The following is a 22,093-nucleotide window of genomic DNA, read 5'->3' as shown; positions in this document are numbered from 1 at the left end:
ACGATTTTACACACTAAAGTATCAAAAATTATTAAATATATAAGGAAGTTATATAATAAAAAAAAAAGTGAAGAAAAGTATACCAAGGTGTGCAAAAATGCAAGGAGTCGTAGAAGTATGAACCGAGTGTGGTGATCGGGGATCTTGCAATGGTGAAAATACAAAGAGATGATGAGTTTTTTAAAATGAAAAACATTTTGTACGACGACTCACTTTCTTATTCAAACAAGTGTAAATAAACTTAAAATTCCCTTCCGAGGCTTTTTGGAGTCTAGAAAGAATCAGCCATTGAATGAGTTATAGTAAAAACCAGTTTAACCAATTTTTTCTTAAGGAGATATTAACTTTTCGTTCAAATTCGAACCATGAAAAAAATAGCAATCAATCGTCGTCTAATTTTAGCCTCTCATAAAAGGGCCAACCTAGTCTCAAAGAAAGATCGACGTTATCATATACACGTTATTGTTGGGAATCTGGTTACCGTTGTCGTTCGCCATCACTTGCAAATTATTAAGATTATGAAATTGTCTGCATAAAAGAATTAAAGGAATAAATACATACGGTTATGTGATTATTTTGCATGCATTAATATTTTTGGGCATATATCATTGGCATAAATGGAAATAAGTAACATGCATGGAGTTTGTAATCATTAATTTAAAGATGTAGAACTAGAAAAATTTATACTGCTTTTGAAATAATTTATGTGATCAGCGAATGCAACCAAGATCACCATTTCCTTAAACTTGCAATCCTTCACTTGAAAATGAACATAAAGATATCAAAAGATTTTTCGTATAATTAAAAGTAACATTCTTAATTATACAAGGGATATTGTTAAAAAAAAAATAAAAAAAGTCTACCAATGTGTGAAAATATTAAAGGTGTTGTAGAAGTATAAACAGAGAGTGATGAACACAGATCTTGCAATGGTGAAAAATATACAAGGAGTTTACGAGTATTTATTGAGATTTTTTTTAAAAAAAAAAACTTTACATGACAACTCACTTGCTTATTCAACAATAAGTGTAAATTTTTAGAATCTATAAAGAATCAATCATTTAATTAAAATGAAGAAAACCAGTTTATCTTAGTAATCCTTATCCATGTTGTGGTTTTGGATATAACACAAACCATGCAAACGTATAGTTTAGAAATGAAAGAAATATGACACATGTTAAAAGAAATATCGTGTAGAAATTGACGACGGTCATTGCCTACATATTTTGACGAAACTTGCATACGCAACCTCAACTTTAGAAAATTGAGATGCGTATATGTTTCTTCTTTTGACATTCAGACTCTCAATTTTTCTCATTGATGGTATGAGATGCTTATAAATAGAGACGATTGAGGTCCCTAAGCACACACACCTCATAAGAAATATACATCATCTATCGAGAGGATGGAGTGCTTAGAAGGCTTCAACCGAGAGGAAAAGCAGAGAAATCAAAAAATTTCAATGGCCAGAGGTAATACTCGATCTATTTCCGCATATTGATTATCATGTTTATATATGTGCAGAAACATGATTTTTAAGAAAAATTATAACATTTGGTATCAGATCACTGATACCTCTGCCTTGAAAATATTTGTTTTCATATCATGAAATTTCAAGAAAAAGAATTTTAAGTTTTACGTAAAAAAACTTCAAATTTAGAGATCGGACATAATAATATTAAGAAATTTACCTTAAAATTGTGTTCTCGATCGGAGTTTGAATTTCTTCCTTGAATCTTGAAAAATAAAATAAGAATTTTAGGGAGGAAAATATTTTCGGAGAAAGTGCTACTGGTTTTTTCTGAAAATTGTAGAAGATGAAGACTTGCATGTAATGAATAATGCAGATTAACGTGTATGCATTTAATATTTAAGAACTCACTCATTCAATTCAAATAAATGATTGCCGGCAATTGATTTGAAGACAAAGGATTAAATTTTTTTAAAAAAAACTTATAAATAATTAATGCGGAACCCACAATTAATGTTGAGGGACCCACATATTTTGACAATTGCTTGAATTGTCGGTAGTTTAAAAAATATTATTTATTATTTTTAATAATAATAATAAATAAATCATTAATTAATTAATGTGTAATTAAGTTATATGTATAATTTAGTATACATATAACATTTAGTTAAATAATTTTTACACATTAAAAATAATTCCAAATTCGATGTAATTTCTAATACATGTCTAGAAATTATTTTTGCATGTTATATATAATGTCAAATATTATGGATAAGTGTTTGATGTGTACATACATATTTAATATTATGTTAGTATTTATTCTTGAAATCTAAAATGCAAATAATATTGAAAAATAATTGGTACATCAATATTCATATTATGTTCATATTGAATTATATTAAGTTGTTTATAATTTGAAATTACATATCAAGTAAGATGTGAATATAATATTATAAAATAAAATATTTCAGATGTTCACAAATGAACAAATAATCCTCACTTTATCACTACTCTGATAAAAAGAGAAAAACTGATGAGTAGCCCACATTTTCACGTAAATGTGATCCTCACTTTATCACTATGATTGAAGAGAAAAAAAATGATGGGGAACATCTTTGTTCATATTAAGTAAAAATGTGAATATAAAGTTATTTAATTAAAATATTTGGCTTATAAAAATTCACTAAATGTGGATGATTAAAGTGAATAATAATTATAAGGTGACATGAGAAAATATGATCTGGGGGAGTTCTTCATAGATCGGTTTAAATTGCCTTGACTGGCCACTGGTCTCCCTGAGGAATGTTGCACTGAGTAGGAGTTAGGTATTTAAAGAGCCTTAGCACTACCTATCTTTCTTGTGAGCACTCTTGGAAAATATTGATTAAGTTACTAAATAATTATTATATAAAGTATTAAAGTAAAGCCAAAATTTCGTCCGGTGAACCGTATAATTTAAAATAATTGAGGAATAGCCACAACATCCTTAATTATGAAAAATTATGCATTAAGTGGATTTGTATCACATAATGGACATCAATTATAATTAATTATATAAACATAATAAATTTTACCCCACAGAGATTTTTATTATATTTATATAACTAATTAGGTTAAAATATCAAATTATATTTTACTTACTTTACCCACAGGAGTTAAGGAAAATACATTTTGATAGTTTTATCGTAAAGTTACAGAAAAATCTTATTGAATTAAAATTTTAGCTCACAGGTAAATTTTGTCACTAGATTTTTTAAAACATGAATTACATGGGTAAAACATTATATTGTCTCAAAATTTTAAGCATATGATATTTTGTGCAGTTATGCAACCTGCGAGTTTTTCTGATATAAAATGTGGCATTCCCGAACTAAAGGGCGATAATTATAAAATATGGAAAGAAAGAATTCTTCTTCAATTAGGGTGGATGGATATTGATTATGATATATGGAAAGACGAACCATCTGCTATTACTGAAAACAACATTCCGGATGATGTTGATCTTTATGAAAAATGAGAGCGATCTAATCGACTCTGCGTAATGTTCATAAAGACCAAAATCTCTGCTGGTATGTGTGGTTCTATCGATCAGCATAATAATGTCAAAGAATTACTGAAGGCTATTGATAAACAATTTCAGTCTTCAAATAAGGCACTTGCTGTCACGCCCCGGGACGGGGGTTGGTTGACACCGGCGTTGTTCTCAAATTTACATTCGAAAACAACAAGCCTCATAAGTACAAAAATTCAGAAACCAGCCTTTTATTCATAATACGAAATAATTCATGATCTGTTACAACTCGAATTGCTAATGTTTTACAGCGGAAATGTAAAACCAAATATTACAGTATCTTAACAGATGCAGCGGAATAAACATAAACTATAACTAATAAACAACTGTCTTTATCACCAGCCCCAGAAATGAATCTGCTCTTCTTCCTCTAACTTTTCCTCCTCGCTTTTATCTGAGATGAGTTTAGTGGGTGAGTGATATGGTTGTCACTCAGTAAGCAGGGGCGGGAATAACTCCCAGTGTTGGAAACTAAATTCTGGAGTTTGACAAAACATAAATCAATCGACCAAATCAACTAATACATGAAAGCAAATTCGGCAGCTGGACATTCAACTGAAATCAGTTGACACAAACTGATCAGTTGAGAACTGATCAGTTAAAACATTCAGCCGAAAACATTAAAGCTTCTCAACTGAAGATACATCGGGAAAGATCATTCAACAGACAGAAAGACATATCAGACAGCAACTGAATATGGAAAGCCGCACTGCATAGAACAACGTATTTCGGCTATCGAGATTAATACGCCGTCTTACAATCAATGATGAAGCGGCAATCAAGAACATTGTCTAAGAAATGATGAGGTGACAATCAACGGATACGTAAATTCAAAATTACCGTTGAAAGATAAGTCTATAAATATGACTAAAGAGCAGTTGACAGAAAACACGATCGATTAATCTCAAACTTGCTATTACTCTGTCAAAATCTCAGCTCACACTTATTAGATCTATTCGTAGCAATCAAGGCTACACATTGAGCAAACTAGCACTCTGTAATATTGATAATTCGATAAGTGCTAAGTTCAGTTACTCACAGAGATCATTGTATTATACTAAGAGTTTCAGTTCAGGCAATATATAAGTCTTAACTGAAGTGGGTCTGTACAAGTGTTGAACTCGATCAAAGTCTTTTAGTGAATATCCTATCCTTGAGATAGAAGGGGTGACGTAGGAGTTATTCAATTCTCCGAACATCCAGAAACATATTGTGTTATCTTTACTTCAGCTTTTCATTTCCAGTTAGATATTCTATCTTTCAATCAGTTTATTTTCCGCAACTGCTTATTCAGTTTAACTGATTGACATTGACCGACGGGATACTTAGTTCAGTTTGTAACAAAGCTGAACTACCTTTTTCGAAGAACATTTAAATTCCTAGAAGTGTTTATTCAACCCCCCCTTCTAAACACTCCTTAGTCAATAACCGATCCTAACAAGTGGTATCAGAGCGGGTGTTCTTGAAAGAACATTGAAACTGATTTTGATGTTTAAAATTCGAAATTTCAGATTTTTTACACATATATATGCAAAACTGAATTTTCGGGCAGCTTGCAGCGACCGTAGGAAAAATGGCACATCTCCTTGCTCGAGTGTCCAAATGACAAACCGCTTTTTGCGTTGCAAACTAGACTCGTAGAGGTTTACATCGGTATAAAATTTGCAGCCTAATTAAGCTCCAGAAAATACAGTTTATTCGTTGAAGGCATAGCATATGTGCTGCGACAGAAAATGAGTCATGGAGAAAATTGGTTAGTTATCCTTCTTCTTTTATAATTTTCAAAATTTCAAAAATATAGAGGGAGAACTCATTGTAATTTTAATGGAGTTATTATTTTTAAATATTGAGGGGGAGAAGACTTTGTTTAAAAGGTTTTGAAAATATGACTTTTTGATTCACACAAAAAGGGGGAGAAATATGTTAGTTGAGTTGATTGTTTATCCAAGTTTTGTGATCATCAAAAATGGGGAGATTGTTGGAACATTTCATGTTCACAATCTTGATTTTGATGTTAACAAAACTTGTTATTGTGTTTCTAAGATATTTACTCAAGTGTGAAGTTGCAAACACAAGAAGCAAGCTGAAACTGAATTCTGCACAAACTGAATTTCTGGCGAGCTTCGGTGTTTTGATGATATCTCTCAGCTGGATGATCCAAATGACAATCCGCCAATTGGACTGATCAGAAAACGCAATTTGAAACAAGTCGTATTTCACGTCCGTTGGGCAAAATCGGATGTTATCATGGTCTAACTGATCGCTCAATTATCGAACTGATCACACGAAAACAGCAATCAGTTGTGCTTGAGCAGCTGTCGTATTTTGGTCATATCTCTCAGCTCGGTTATCGAAACGAAGCGATTAAGTATGCGTTGGAAAGATAAGACAAAGATCTACAAATCATTCTCATAAGTCAAAGTCTGAATCGAAGCTTACGATGCTGATAAATGACGATGAAGTTACTAGTTCTGCACAAACTGAAACCAGCTAGGCTGCTTTCAGCACACCAGCTGAAACTGAACCAGCTGAAGACCAGTTGAACCAGTCCAACTGAACCAGTTGAACTGAACCTGACCAACTGAACAAGTCCGACTGAATGACCAGTTGAGTTGACCAGAGTTGACTAGTTGACCAGAGTTGACCAGTCGGGAAAATGCCCAGCAAGCTGAATTTGACCGTTGCATTCTCGGAAACAGTACAGAAACTTTTCAAACGGTCATATTCTTGTGTCTAACATATATATCAGTGTTGGAGCCTATAAATACAATATATTGAAGATCAAACAAGAGCTTTTGAAGGGGATTCAAAGCATGGGCAGTTAGCATGAAGAAATCAGCTAGTTGAGAGCACAAACCCTTGTGTGATGATACATTTGAGATGTGCACTGTAAAAGATATATTCCTCACACACACAATCACTCACACATATAGAAGAGAGTTGAAGTTCAAATATTAGTTGAGTGAGTCTTGCACAAAGACGTAAAACTTGTGTATGTAGTCTTTGCATATGAGACATTAAACAATATGCTGATTGTGAGGTGCTGCCTACAATCGTGAGTGCTAGGAGTTCAGTTTAGGCAGTGGGTAAGTCCTAGCTGAATGGGTTTGTACAAGGTGTTGTATAAATCAAAGTCTTCTAGTGGATCCTTTCCAAGGGGAAGAAGGGGTGACGTAGGAGTGTTGAAATCTCCGAACATCCATAAACAAATTCGTGTCTATTTGTTTATTGCATTTACTTATCATTTCCATTAGTTTTAAAGATGCATTGTTGAAGCATTTTATGTGTTCTTCAAATACCAAAATATTGTATACCAAATGTTTGATAAAATGCTTCAACCGAAAATATTTTAACTCATTCAACTTGCATATATTTTAAATGCTTTACCAAATATTTAATCAGTTTCTACGAAGGATTATTTCGAGTATCTTCCGCTTGGTTTTTAACCAAACTCGATTTAATTCATCGGTGTTCAATATTTCAAGAACCGAGCTATTGTAGCTCAACGATTACCCCCCTAATCGATCCCAACAATTGGTATCAGAGCGAGGCATATCCTATCAAAGACTATCTATACTCAATCTAATCACTATGTCCTCATTCAATAAGATTCCAATATTCTCCAGAGAAGATTTTGATGATTGGAAAATCAGAATGCAGGCTCATCTAGCTGCACAAGACGATGACATGTGGTACGTTATAACCGACGGACCCATGAAAATTTTGAAAGCAAACACAGCTGTTGCTATTACTGAAGGGGCACCTCACCGAATTGAAAAGCCTCGAGATAAGTGGACTACAGAGGACAAGAGAAAGGCAAATCTAGACAACGTTGCAAAAGACATATTGTATAAGACACTGGACAAAGTAACGTTCAGTAAGATCAAAATGTGCAAAACCGCCAAAGAAATTTGGGAGAAGTTAATTCAACTCTGCGAAGGCAATGATCAAACCAAAGAAAACAAACTTTCAGTTGCTGTGCAGAAGTTCAATAACATCAGAATGAAGATGGGAGAAACAATGGATGAATATGATGAAAGAACAAGCTGTATCATCAACGAACTGAATGCACTTGGCAAAGTGTATACAAATAAAGAAGTAGCGTTGAAAGTAATCAGAGGACTTCCCAAAGAGTGGGATGTCAAAACTATGGCAATGAGGGAATCCAAAGATCTTAACAAAGTTGAACTTCATGACTTATTTGCTGATCTAAAAGCATATGAGTTTGAACTTCAAACTCGAGAAGGAGAACCATCTACCCCAGCAGCAACTACTGCCTTGACTGCTGTTAGAAATGAATCAACTGGATCAGTTGAGAAAACTGCTGATCAGCTGAGCAATGATGCCATGTCACTATTCATTAAGAAATTTGGAAGATTCATGAGGAAAAATCAAGGAAATTTTGGGAAGGATTATCAAAGAAACAACTCTAGAGAAGAGTCTAATGTATGTTTCAACTGTGGCAAATCGGGTCACTTTATTGCTAACTGTCCAAAGCCTAAAAAGGACAATCAAACCTCAACTGAAAGAAAGAAGAAAGTGTATGAGCACAAAAGGAGATCTAAGGACGAAAAGAAGCCTTACAGAAAGAAACATGAAGTACTCCTAGCTGAAGATAGCAAAGCCAAATGGGCAGAAACTGACAACGAGGAGTCAGATCCAGAAAGTTCTTGCAGTTCAAGTGAGGATGAGGAAGAAGTAACATGTCTAATGACAGATAACATAGAATATCAATCAAGCTATGAGCAGGTATTTGATTTTAGCTCTATTGATTTTACACGAGAAGAACTCATCTCAACTCTTCATGACATGGTCAGTGAGTATCAAAAACTTGCTTTATCATTTGAAAAATTCAGGGCAAAGCAAGATGATCCCAAAGACAATAAAACAAAAACTGATGAATCAGTTGAAATGTTGAGTCTAAGAAGGGAGATTGCTGAACTCACTAATGAAAGAAGCAGGAATCAATCAATGATTCAAAAATTGTCGCTTGAAAATACAAAGCTCAATGAGCTCATTCAAGTTTGGAACAAATCATCTAAAGCTTTAACTAATATACAGAATTCTCATAAATCAGTTGATGATAAAACTGGTTTAGGATTCTGTAGTAAAGATGATTTGTCTTCCCAAGATACTCAACCAAAACTGAATATGAACAAAGGGAAATATATTCACTTTGTAAAATCAGTTATGGTACAAGATCAAGAAGAGTCGAGCAAACTGATTGAACAGCCATCTCAGAATATGAATAAAGGCATGAGATGTGGGATTGGATATAATCCAAAGGGTAAGACTGACTCATGGAATCAGCAACCAAAAACTCTCAGCAGAAAATATTCATATGGCTACTCAAACTACTACAACAGTAAGCCAATTCAGAAAAGATATCGGCTGAACAATCAGTTGAAAAAGGACAAAACACATGTCGTATCATCCACACATCATACACCAAGCACACACAAACAGGGAAGGACCATATGGAATACAGCAACAGGACGGTCAGTTAGACTGATTCAAGTCTGGATTCCTAAAGGACTAATCAACTTTGGACCCAAATAGAAAAGGGTACCAGAATCTTATTTTGTGTTTAATTGCAGACAATAGGAACAAGCATTGGATCAATATGGTATCTGGACAGTGGATGTTCATGACACATGACAGGAGATTCAAACTTATTGTCTCAACTGGTCAAATACAATGGTCCAAACATCAGTTTTGGGGATAATTCCAAAGGTAAAACTGTGGGTAAGGGTAAGCTTATCCATGATAACTTCACCATTAATGATATTTTATTAGTCGAGAATCTTAAGTATAATCTGATAAGCATTAGTCAGTTATGCGATAATGGATTCTCAGTTCAGTTTGACAAACACTCTTGTTCAGTCAAAAACTCAACTGAAGAGATTATTCTAACTGGCAAAAGGTGTGGAAACACTTACAAAGTCAGCTGGAATGATCAACCTTATACACCAGTATGCTTTATTGCGTCTAAATCATCTCAAAACTGGTTGTGGCATAAACGGTTAAATCATTTAAATTTTAAATCTCTTGCCTATCTGAGTAAGCATGAATTTGTAACTGGTTTGCCCAAAATAAATTTTTCAAAAGAAAAACTTTGTTCAACATGTCAGTATGGAAAACAAGTTCGATCCTCTTTCAAAAACAAAGGCTGTAAATCTTCATCCCGATGCTTAGAATTATTGCACATGGATCTCTTTGGTCCAATACCAGTCATGAGCTTAGGGGGAATGAAATACATCTTGGTGGTCGTAGATGACTTTTCAAGATTTACTTGGGTTATATTTCTCAAATCCAAAGACCATACTGCTGCCCAACTGATTAAACTCTTCAAAAGACTTTTAAATGAAAAATCAGTTGGGATTGATCGAATCAGATCTGATCGAGGAACTGAATTCATCAATCAAACACTTTCAAACTTTTTAGAAAATATTGGAATCAAGCATGAGTTCTCAGCAGCAAGAACACCTCAGCAAAACGATGTAGCTGAGAGAAGGAATCAGACTCTTAAAGAAGCTGCTAGAACAATGCTTGCTGATTCAGGTATTTCTCAAAGATTTTGGGCAGAAGCAGTAAACACTGCATGTTACACTCAGAACAGATCAATGATTAATAAAAATCACATGAAAACACCATATGAGATCTGGCTTGGAAGAAAAAGCAGAATCACTTACTTCAAAATATTTGGCTGTAGATGTTTTATTCATAACAATGGTAAAAATTATCTAAAAGCATTCGATGTAAAATCTGCAGAAGGAATATTCCTTGGATATTCATCAGTTAGCATAGCTTACAGAGTATTTAATAAGAAAACCTTGAATGTTGAAGAATCTGCACATGTTGATTTTGATGAAACTGCACTAATCGATAAGCCAACTGATCAAGTTGAGCTAGCTGATCGATTCAAAGATATCAGTCTGGAAGATGATGACTCAGACGAAAGTCGTAATAATCAGAATATCTTTCATACACCTGAACCTGAGATATTGGATCAACCAGCTGAATTGGAAGCAAATCTTGACAATCAGTTAGTGGAGCAAACTAATGGAAATCAATTAACAACTGAATCAGCTCCAACTGAAACTGAGAACATTCAGTTACCTTTGAAGAATTTGCTGGCTGTGAAGCAACCAATGCTGAACTTAGATGGAAGAAATCACATCCTCCAGAACTGGTAATAGGTAACCCATCTGATCCAGTAAGAACAAGAAATCAGATGCTCAATTTATTTATTCATTCAGCTTTTGTATCTCAAATTGAACCAACAAAAACTGCCGAAGCTCTTGCTGATCCTAATTGGATTAATGCAATGCAAGAAGAGCTAAATCAGTTTGTTCATAACAATGTCTGGAACTTAGTTCCAAGACCAGTTTCTAAAATTGTTATAGGTACAAAATGGGTGTACAGAAACAAACTGAACGAAGATGGTTCAGTTGTGCGCAACAAAGCAAGGCTAGTGGCACAAGGGTATAGACAAGAAGAAGGAATTGATTATGATGAAACATATGCACCAGTTGCAAGACTGGAGGCAATCAGAATATTTCTTGCCTATGCATCCTTCAAAAACTTTAAAGTCTATCAAATGGATGTGAAAAGTGCATTCCTAAATGGACAATTGCAAGAAGAAGTCTACGTTGAACAACCTCCAGGTTTTGTCAATCATAATTTTCCTGATCACGTTTATCATTTGAACAAAGCATTATATGGTCTCAAACAAGCTCCACGAGCTTGGTATGAAACCCTCTCAAAATTCCTAACTGATCATGATTTTTCTGTTGGATCAGTTGATAAAACTTTGTTTAAATTCTCGAAAAATGATCATATCTTACTTGTTCAAATTTACGTTGATGATATTATTTTTGGGTCAACTAACCCCAAATTATGCAAGAAATTTTCCAAGTTGATGCAGGATAAATTCGAGATGAGCATGATGGGTGAGCTGACATTCTTTCTTGGTTTACAAGTGAAGCAACTGGATTCAGGAACATTTATCAGTCAAACCAAATATACCAAGGAATTGCTAAGAAAATTTGGCATGGAATCTTGTTCAACAGCAAGCACTCCAATGAGTTCATCAGTTAAATTAGACACTGATCAAGGGGGAATATCAGTTGAGACGACACTATACAGAGGTTTAATAGGTTCTTTATTGTACCTAACTGCTAGTCGTCCTGATATTATGTTTGCTGTATGTATATGTGCAAGATTTCAAGCTAATCCTAAGCAATCACATTTTTCTGCGGCCAAACGTATCTTGAGATATCTTAAAGGCACGGAAAATGTTGGTTTATGGTACTCTAAAGACTCATCTTTCAATTTAGTTGGCTATTCAGATGCAGATTATGCAGGATGCAAGCTTGATCGTAAAAGTACAAGTGGATCATGTCAGTTTCTTGGAGACAGACTGATCTATTGGTTTAGTAAAAAGCAAACATCCATAGCAACTTCCACAACTGAAGCAGAATATCTTACTGCTGGAAGCTGCTGTGCCCAACTACTCTGGATTCAGCAACAACTGAAAGATTATGGTGTTGATGCAAAGGAATCACCAATGTTTTGTGACAACACGAGTACAATTGCTATTACATACAATCCAGTTCTTCACTCCAGGACTAAGCATATAGATGTCAGACATCATTTCATCCGAGATCATGCACTGAAGAAGAACATCAAATTAGAATACGTCTCAACGGAACAACAAGCAGCAGACATCTTCAAAAAACAATTACCAGAGGCTAAGTTTTCTTATTTCCGAAATATTCTTGGTTTAATTGATTTATCTTAAGATATTATTCGTAATATAACTTCACTAACAGAATTAAGTGCAGAAAATAAGAATACAACAAGTTGAGAATAATATTTAATTAAGAATACCAACGTTCCCAATTTACAGAAGAAATCATAGATCCGTATCTAGCCATGCCCTAACCCAATCATTCAACTCATAAATTCGAACTCCAGCAAATGCCCTTGATTTTGAAATCTTATCAACAACATGCCACTCCTTCCATAGCATTGCTTCTAAAAGACATTTGTCTTCAACCAAATCATTAACGTGGCTAACCTCAAAACGAGTGAGGTATTTCAGTGCTCTTCTCTCCTGAGCACTAGTAGGAATGACACCACTGTCACTCACCATCTTCAACTCATAAATCTTTTCCCAGGTTGTCAATACCTTCTGAAAAACATATTTTTCCATTCTTCTTTTAATTTCAGCTAAACGAGGGGCTGACTGATCAGTCACATGAACGTGAGTGCTACTGCATGCATCAGAATCAGACATGTTGAAATAGTTTTGAACTGATCACATTTTCACCACTATCATCTCATTTATAAGAAAAAAGTGTTGAAGAAGTTGAAGAATCACAAGTCAATTAAAGCGACTCTCACATTTACCGAGGACATTTAAGATATCAGTTAATAACAGTTTGAATTTTATTAGTTGTTTATCAATTTATAAAAAGATTAGTATTTCACCAGTTCATTTGTTTACTTATCAAAACTAATGACTGTTAGCATGTCATTAGATCATATAACAGGATAATTGTATGAAGAAATAAAAGCAAAACGATAAAATAAATATTTCATTCATCCATAAATATTTGACAGGATTACATGATCATTGGTCGTAATTTGTTGTTAACCTTTATTGCTGTTTTACTGAATATTTAAGTGAGTTGCTTATTCTTATGAGTTCTTAACTGATGTCAGCAAGTGTTTGTGATTATATCTCTTACAGATCATTGCAGGCAGAAATAAATGAACAAAGACGATAAAACATAATAAATATTTTATTAAGAAGAGGAGCCGGTTACGATTTCATATTCTTTCTCCACAGCAATTATCCACAAACTCATCCATGCAGCTAGTGCTGAGGAAGAGGTTTTGCAGAAATTGTGGGAGGCAGCGATGCGGCGGAGGATCTCTAGCTCCTTCAGAAGAAAGAGCTTGTAGAGATAACCCTCTTTAAAAAGGTCCACCCCTGCAGGAACCTCTAGGAGCTCTCGCACCTCTCGAAGTTGGGCCTTTCGCCTGAAAGTAGAGACCCGCCCAGAGTAATACAGGAACTCCAGTTCCTGCATCTCTTCCCAGTAAGGCAGGCTAGCATAGAAGACTTCATCCTCTATGAACTGCTTCCTGGCCTGCAGTGTAAACTGAGCGTCGCTTGAGCTTCCAGCTTCTGCCATTTTTCTTATCTTTGAAAGTTACTTGCTGAGATAATTTTGGCTAACCTCTTCACTCTTATTTATAGGCCAAGAGAGAAACGAAAGGAAACTTCGCTCTGTGACGTTTGCTATAGCACCATACTCATCTTTAATCATTACTGTCTATTGCCGTCATTTTGCGTTAATGCATTTATTAAGGGGGAATAATGGTTCAAGAAGTTAACTGAGAAGACAGTTGTTAGTGAACTCTCGACTGAAAGAACCCAGTCTTATCAACTGATCAACCAGTCAAATTTTCCACTAATCTTCTCATATAAGTTAACTAATTCAATCAATTATATTCCAAATCAAATGACGTGACTGTCTGCTAAACTAATGATGAATTTTGATTTATGACGTGGATTCATTTTTAACCACTCAAATTTTACACAAACGATTACAGCACACGTACACATATTTTTACTCAAAAATTTTACTGGACTGACACGTGTCCAAAAATTCAAACAGTCACAAACATTAGTACAATTACCCGCTTCATTTCAGTTTTACTTTTCGACTACTTCAAATTTTCTTTAGAACAAGAACTACCTCATCCTTCGAATTTTCTTTCAGGAAATTTTTCAGTTATCAATGGCGACTCAAATTCCCGCTTTCATGCTAAACGCTATGGCCATCAATTTTGGATCTATCTTATCCTTCGGCGATGCTGAAGTCCAAAAAGTATTTCAGAAACTTGAAGCTGCTGGTCTAAGAACATTTTTGGGACAATCTTCTCAGGATATCTATCCCAAAGAACTTCAGGATTTCTACTCTACTGACGTGATTGATTCTGAGGGAAATATCAATTCTACTATCAATGGTCAGTTACTGATCATCTCTGAAGATTCTCTTGGTGATTTATTTCTCTTACCTTCTGAAGGTATGGCACAACTTTCGGATGTTAAAGCATCTGATATTGAGGAAATGCAAACCCTTCTCTCTGCTGATGGACAGAAAATTAAAGTTTCTGATCCTAAAAAGGAACTCAAGCATGAAGTTCAATTGCTGGCTGATGTAATTGCTAAAGGGCTTTTGGCAAAAGCTGGATCATTTGCTGCCCTAACTTTGGAGAAATTTCAGGCAATTACTGTTATAATGGCTAATCACAAATTTAACTGGAAGCATCTCATATTTAATGTTTTGAAGAATATGTTTCTGTCTTCTAAACAATCCAAGGGTTTTGCCGTTCAAATCAGTTATCTGCTGAAAGCAAAAGGTTTAGTGGCTGAGGACTCTGAGAAGACATCGAAATTTAAGGTGTTCAATGCAAAGAACACGATGTCAATCAAATCCAAAATGGACATATATCCTACTCAGTTTGTGCGAATCAAACAGGAAATTGGGACTCAGTTAGCTGCTCCCAAAACAGTCAAGAAAACCAAAACGTTGGCTCAACTGAAGGTTGCCAAAATGAAGTTGATTTTGAGTACATCAGAGTCAGAAAAGATTTCGTCACCTCAAATTGCGAAGAAGCCAAGAACTCAAAGGGTTAAAACAACTTCTGAGGTATCCATTCCCACTGACGAAATGATTTCCTTCACTGATCAGCAGCCTATAGAAGCAATTCCTCTACAGATTATTCCACAAGCTGATCCAGTTAGTACCATAAAGAAATCAGTTAGGACCCAAGCTCCTGTTACTCAAATATCTCGACCAATTGGTGTAGCACCTGCCAGACCCAAAGGAATAAAGTTTGTAGAACAGATTGAATCAACTCGAACCGGACTGGAAATTCCTCATATCATGAGTACTGATAAAGGGAAAGGGAAATTGATTGTAGAACCCAGACCCTCCAACCCGATTCAGACTCATATTGATCTTGTATGGGGAAAAGTGAACAGTTTTGCTGATGCAAAGACTAAGTCCTATGATGCTTGGGTAGCCTATCGTACTGAGATTTTTGCCAAGCAACTGAAGGAAAAGTCCGAGCTCAGAAAATTCATCAAGCTGGAGGCCTTTGTTCTTCGAACTGTCAAAGCTGCCTCTATTGCTCAAGCCTTGGAGAGGAAAAGTTATTTCTTTGATCAGATGAGAGCGAAGAAGTTGGCTCAAATTGTTGCTAAGCTTAAAAACAACTACTTGCCAACTGGCCCTACTGCATATGCTGATCAAGCTGTAATTACTCAGCTTGACACTGACCTTATAGGGCTACTATCTCGAATCAAATTTTGGGAATTGGATCAAGAACTGGTAGTCTACCAAGAAGATTCAGATGATGACGATGTGGAACTAGTTGAAGAAGCACCCTCTAACAAAACAGAACCATCATCAGCTTTAGTTCTTGTTCCAACTGAAGAGACAGTTTCTGATAAGCTTCCTTCACCGCCTGTTGAACAACAACTATATACTGAAGCTGAGCTGTCTTTCGCTCATATTGATGAAGTAATTCAAGCCGTGGTAGAGGAATCCCACCTTAGTGCACCAGTTAATGATAAAGTTGATCACTCTGTTGATCAAACCAATCCAGAGGTCACTATTCCTTCAGTGGAAATTGTTCCACCAGATCAATCTGCTGATCAGGTCATACCAACTGATATGCCAGATGACTCAATCGATCATTCCCTAGAGACATCAGTTCAGGTTGTGTCACCATCAACTGAACAAAATCCTTCCTCACCACCTCGGGATCAAGCAGAAATCCCTGCTGTTGATATTTCAGTTCGAAATGTTACTGAAACAATTTCAACTGATCAAGCCTTGATCGTTTCTGAACTTAATACAAGCAAACCAAGCACTTCTCGACAATCCAATCCTCCATCTTCAGCAGATTTTGATCTCATTTTTGAAGAAGTCCAACATATGCAGGACAGTATGAGTCAAATAATTACTGCTATCTCCAAGATTCAAAATACGCAACTTTCGCACAGTCTGAAGTTGGATGATAATCAGGAATCCTTGAAAAGACTGAAGGATATCCAATCTGCTGTTACCGCTCTCTCTTTTGCAGTTGGTGATATTCAGAAAAATAGAGGTATCATGTCCAGTCTGACTGCCACTCAAGAATTAATTACCCAACGCGTCAACAGTGTGGAATCGCTTGTGTCTCGGAAAATTGAACTACTGCAAGTCACAATGTCTACTGCTATTGAAAGTATGTCATCCTCTGTCACGGTTCTTTCTTCTCACGTTCGCAAGCTATCTGACAAGATGGATGTATTTGACAAAAAAGGGGAAAGCAGCTGAAGCAACTGATATCATTTGACCAATTATTTTATGATTCAGTTATGCTGAAGAATTAAATGAAGAATTAATCAGGCTATTATTATCAACTGATATCATTTTCTCAGACTTATATATTATCTACAAGAAATCCAGATATTCTATGATTCAGTTGCGTAATCTATTACCAACAAAGAGCTGAGTTAAATCTCTTGGTTTTGTCAAACACCATAAAGGGGGAAATTGTTGGAAACTAAATTCTGGAGTTTGACAAAACATAAATCAATCGACCAAATCAACTAATACATGAAAGCAAATTCGGCAGCTGGACATTCAACTGAAATCAGTTGACACAAACTGATCAGTTGAGAACTGATCAGTTAAAACATTCAGCCGAAAACATTAAAGCTTCTCAACTGAAGATACATCGGGAAAGATCATTCAAAAGACAGAAAGACATATCAGACAGCAACTGAATATGGAAATCCGCACTGCATAGAACAACGTATTTCGGCTATCGAGATTAATACGCCGTCTTACAATCAATGATGAAGCGGCAATCAAGAACATTGTCTAAGAAATGATGAGGTGACAATCAACGGATACGTAAATTCAAAATTACCGTTGAAAGATAAGTCTATAAATATGACTAAAGAGCAGTTGACAGAAGACACGATCGATTAATCTCAAACTTGCTATTACTCTGTCAAAATCTCAGCTCACACTTATTAGATCTATTCGTAGCAATCAAGGCTACACATTGAGCAAACTAGCACTCTGTAATATTGATAATTCGATAAGTGCTAAGTTCAGTTACTCACAGAGATCATTGTATTATACTAAGAGTTTCAGTTCAGGCAATAGATAAGTCCTAACTGAAGTGGGTCTGTACAAGTGTTGTACTCGATCAAAGTCTTTTAGTGAATATCCTATCCTTGAGATAGAAGGGGTGACGTAGGAGTTATTCAATTCTCCGAACATCCAGAAACATATTGTGTTGTCTTTACTTCAGCTTTTCATTTCCAGTTAGATATTCTATCTTTCAATCAGTTTATTTTCCGCAACTGCTTATTCAGTTTAACTGATTGACATTGACCGACGGGATACTTAGTTCAGTTTGTAACAAAGCTGAACTACCTTTTTCGAAGAACATTTAAATTCCTAGAAGTGTTTATTCAACCCCCCCTTCTAAACACTCCTTAGTCAATAACCGATCCTAACACCCAGTTTTCGAAATCGTTTTCAACATAAACAATAATACAATAATATCCAGAAAACTTGTATTTTCATAACAGAATCAGAATTCAGAATTTACAGGTTTCAGAACAGAAATCAGAATTAGTAAGCACTGAGCACGTTAGTGAATTTCATGGCTAAACTGATATCAGTCCCCTATATGTTCTCTCCTCTAAGGGGTGAGGCAAGAATCAGAATCAGAATTCAGAAATGTTCAGAATATATATGCCTACCATTAGTTCACTAGGAAGTTTCAGTGTTTCAAAAACATATATCAGAATCAACATACAGAAACTGAACTTTAAAACAGAATTATCAAACGGATTTCAAGTTATTTATATATAAGCCCACTTCCCGTAATTTGCTAGAGTTTCGGTTGAAGTCTACTGGAAATCTGGTTTGCTCTCGCTACTGGATTTTATAGCTCGAACAAGGCACTCCCTTAGCTCGAAAATTTCAGCAATAAACTCAAGATTTGTGTAACACCAATTCAGGGACTTGAGGCTGTTATTTATAGGCCGAAATCTGATTGTTAGGCTCCCTATTAATGGTCATAATCTGCATTTAACAGCCTTGATTCCGTTTTAAATGCTTCAGTTACAAGTCATGAGTTGGATTAGTAACTGTCTGCTGGAATCTCGTTCTTCTGTTGTTGGATTATATCTGCTGAAAAATATCAACTTCTGAATATCATCTGATGCTGGAATTGTTAGCTTCTGCTGGAATTTTTCCTTGCTACTGAATATTGCTAGCTGCTGGAAATATTAACTTCTGCTGGAGTTTTGCATAGCTGCTGAAATGCTGGAAATTCGGGTTCTCACATCCCTCCCTCCTTATGAGAAGTTTCGTCCTCGAAACTTGGCTATACATGATCCTCGAAGAGATAATGGTATTGTGCTCGCATCTTTTCTTCCAACTCCCAAGTAGCTTCTCTATCGGTGTGGTTGGACCATTGTACTTTGACATATAGAATAGTTCGTCACCTCAGTACTTGGTCTTTGAAATCCACAATTTGAATCGAAATTTCTTCATACTTCAGCTCTTCATTTAGATTACTCTCGACCAGAAGTGGTCCAGCTTCCAGAATGTGACTTGGGTCAGAAATATATCTCCTCAGCTGCGAGACGTGGAATACATTGTGAATTCTTGACATGTCGGGTGGAAGTGCTAATCTATAAGCAAGTGTTCCCACTTTCTCAAAAATTTCAAAAGGTCCGACGTATCTAGGATTCAATTTCCCAGTCTTATTGAATCGGATTACACCCTTCATGGGTGACACTTTCACATATGTTTTTTCTCCAATTTCGAATTCCACCGGTCTTCTTTTCAGGTCAGCCCAGCTTTTCTGTCGATTCTGTGCAGCTTTTAGTCGATCTTTGATCATAGAAACTTTATCCACTGTTTCTTGGATCAATTCGGGTCCAATGATGGCTTTTTCCCTACTTCATTCCAATACAGTGGTGATCGACACTTTCGTCCATATAGAGCCTCGTATGGTGCCATTCCAACACTACTGTGGTAACTATTATTGTAAGCGAACTGGATTAAGGGCAGATGTTCGCTCCAATTACCACTGAAGTCCAGAGCACACGCTCTCAACATATCTTCTAGAGTTTGAATTGTCCTCTCTGTTTGGCCATCGGTCTGAGGATGATAGGCCGTACTTAGAGTGACCTTAGTTCCCATTGCTTGTTGGAAACTCTTCCAAAAACGAGATGTAAACCTTGGATCTCTGTCTGACAATATGCTAGCTGGAACTCCATGTAATCGTACGATCTCATTCATGTACAGTGTGGCTAGCTTGTCCAAATTATAGTTCATGCGGACAGGTAAGAAATGCGCAGATTTTGTGAGTCTGTCTACGATTACCCAGATGCCGTCATGACTTTGTCTTGACTTGGGTAGACCAACTATAAAATCCATGGAAATATGTTCCCATTTTCATTCGGGATTTCTAATGGTTGAAGAAGTCCACCAGGTCTCTGGTGCTCTGCCTTAACTTGTTGGCACACATGACTTCTAGAAACAAACATTGCAACGTCTTTCTTTATTCCACTCCACCAGAAATTTTTCTTCAAATCTCTGTACATTTTGGTACTGCCAGGATGAACTGAAAATTTTGACTTATGTGCTTCAGACATTACTTCTTGTCGAAGATTGTCGATGTCTGGTACGCACAATCGTCCTTTCATCCACAAGATTCCTTTGTTGTCTATCTCGAAATCTTGTGATTTCCCTTCTTTGGCTTGCTCTTTTAGTTTCACCAAAGCGGAATCTCTATCTTGACTCATCTTGATTGTCTCTCGAAGACAAGGTTGTGCTGAAAGTGACGCTAGGATTACTTTGGTCATATCCTTCCGACTCAAAGCGTCAGCTACCTTGTTTGTTTTGTCTGGGTGGTAGCTTATCGTTAAGTCGTAGTCTTTCATGAGTTCAATCCACCGTCTCTGCCTCATGTTTAACTCTTTCTAAGTGAACAAGTACTTGAGGCTTTGGTGATCCGTGAAAATCTCACACTTGGCTCCATAGAGATAATGTCTCCAAATTTTTAGTTTGAACACCACTGCAGCTAGTTCGAGGTCATGCGTTGGGTAATTCTGTTCATACGGCTTCAGTTGTCTCGATGCGTATGCAATCACCCTTCCCTCTTGCATGAGTACACATCCTAAACCTCTTTTAGATGCATCATTGTAGATGGTGAAGTCTTTGTCTTCAGTTGGCAATACCAACACTGGAGTAGAGGTAAGCTTCTTCTTCAAAGTTTCGAAACTTTGCTCACATGCTTCACTCCATTGAAATTTAGAGTTCTTCTGTGTGAGATTGGTCAGGGGTATGGCTATTGAAGAAAATCTTTCAACGAATTTTCGGTAATAGCCTGCTAATCCCAAGAAACTTCTAATTTCAGTCACATTCATTGGTCTAGGCCAATCTGAGATTGCCTCTACTTTCTTAGGGTCCACAGATACTCCTCCTGCTGATATTATGTGTCCCAAGAATGCGACGCTCTCTAGCCAAAATTTGCATTTCTTGAACTTGGCGTAAAGTTCCTTTTCTCTCAGCGTCTGTAGGGTAAGACGAAGATGTTCTTTGTGGTCTTCTTCACTTGACGAATATACTAGAATATCGTCGATGAATACCACAACAAACTTGTCTAGAAATGGCTTGAACACTCTGTTCATGAGATCCATGAATACTGCCGGAGCGTTTGTTAATCCGAACGGCATCACTGTGAACTCATAGTGTCCATACCTTGTTCTGAAGGCTGTTTTCGGAATATCGTCTGTCTTGACCTTCAGTTGATGGTAGCCTGACCTTAAGTCGAGCTTGGAAAATACTGAAGCTCCTTTGAGTTGGTCAAACAGGTCATCTATCCTCGGAAGTGGGTATTTATTCTTGATTGTGATCTTATTCAGCTCTCTGTAATCAATACACATTCTCATGCTTCCGTCCTTTTTCTTAACAAATAGGACAGGAGCTCCCCACGGGGACGCGCTTGGTCGAATCTGTTTCTTATCCAACAACTCTTGAAGTTGCTCCTTGAGTTCTTTCAACTTTGCTGGAGCCATTCGATACGGTGCTTTTGAGATTGGGGTAGCATTGGGCACTAGTTTAATCTCAAATTCCACTTCGCGGTCGGGAAGTTCGCCAGGGAGTTCTTCAGGAAAGACATCCGGAAATTCTTGCAATACCGGAATATCTTCTAGTGTAGGTACAGTTTCTTGTTTTACGTCGCTTAACATGGCTAGGTAAACTTCTTCTCCACTTTTCATGGCTTTCCAAGTTTGAGAAGTAGAAAGAAGAGTCTTTCGTTCTTTTGTCTTACCCTGAAATAAAATTTTGTCTTGGTGTGGAGCTTGGATGGTTACCGTCTTTCCATGACAGTCTACTAAGGCATGATTCTTGGCTAACCAATCCATTCCAAGGATTACATCG

The sequence above is a fragment of the Primulina eburnea genome, chromosome 8 (genome assembly GCF_022965805.1).
Source record: "Primulina eburnea isolate SZY01 chromosome 8, ASM2296580v1, whole genome shotgun sequence".
Lineage (NCBI taxonomy): Eukaryota > Viridiplantae > Streptophyta > Magnoliopsida > Lamiales > Gesneriaceae > Primulina > Primulina eburnea.
The sequence above is the reverse complement of the archived record's forward strand: the minus strand, read 5'-3'. Positions refer to the sequence as shown.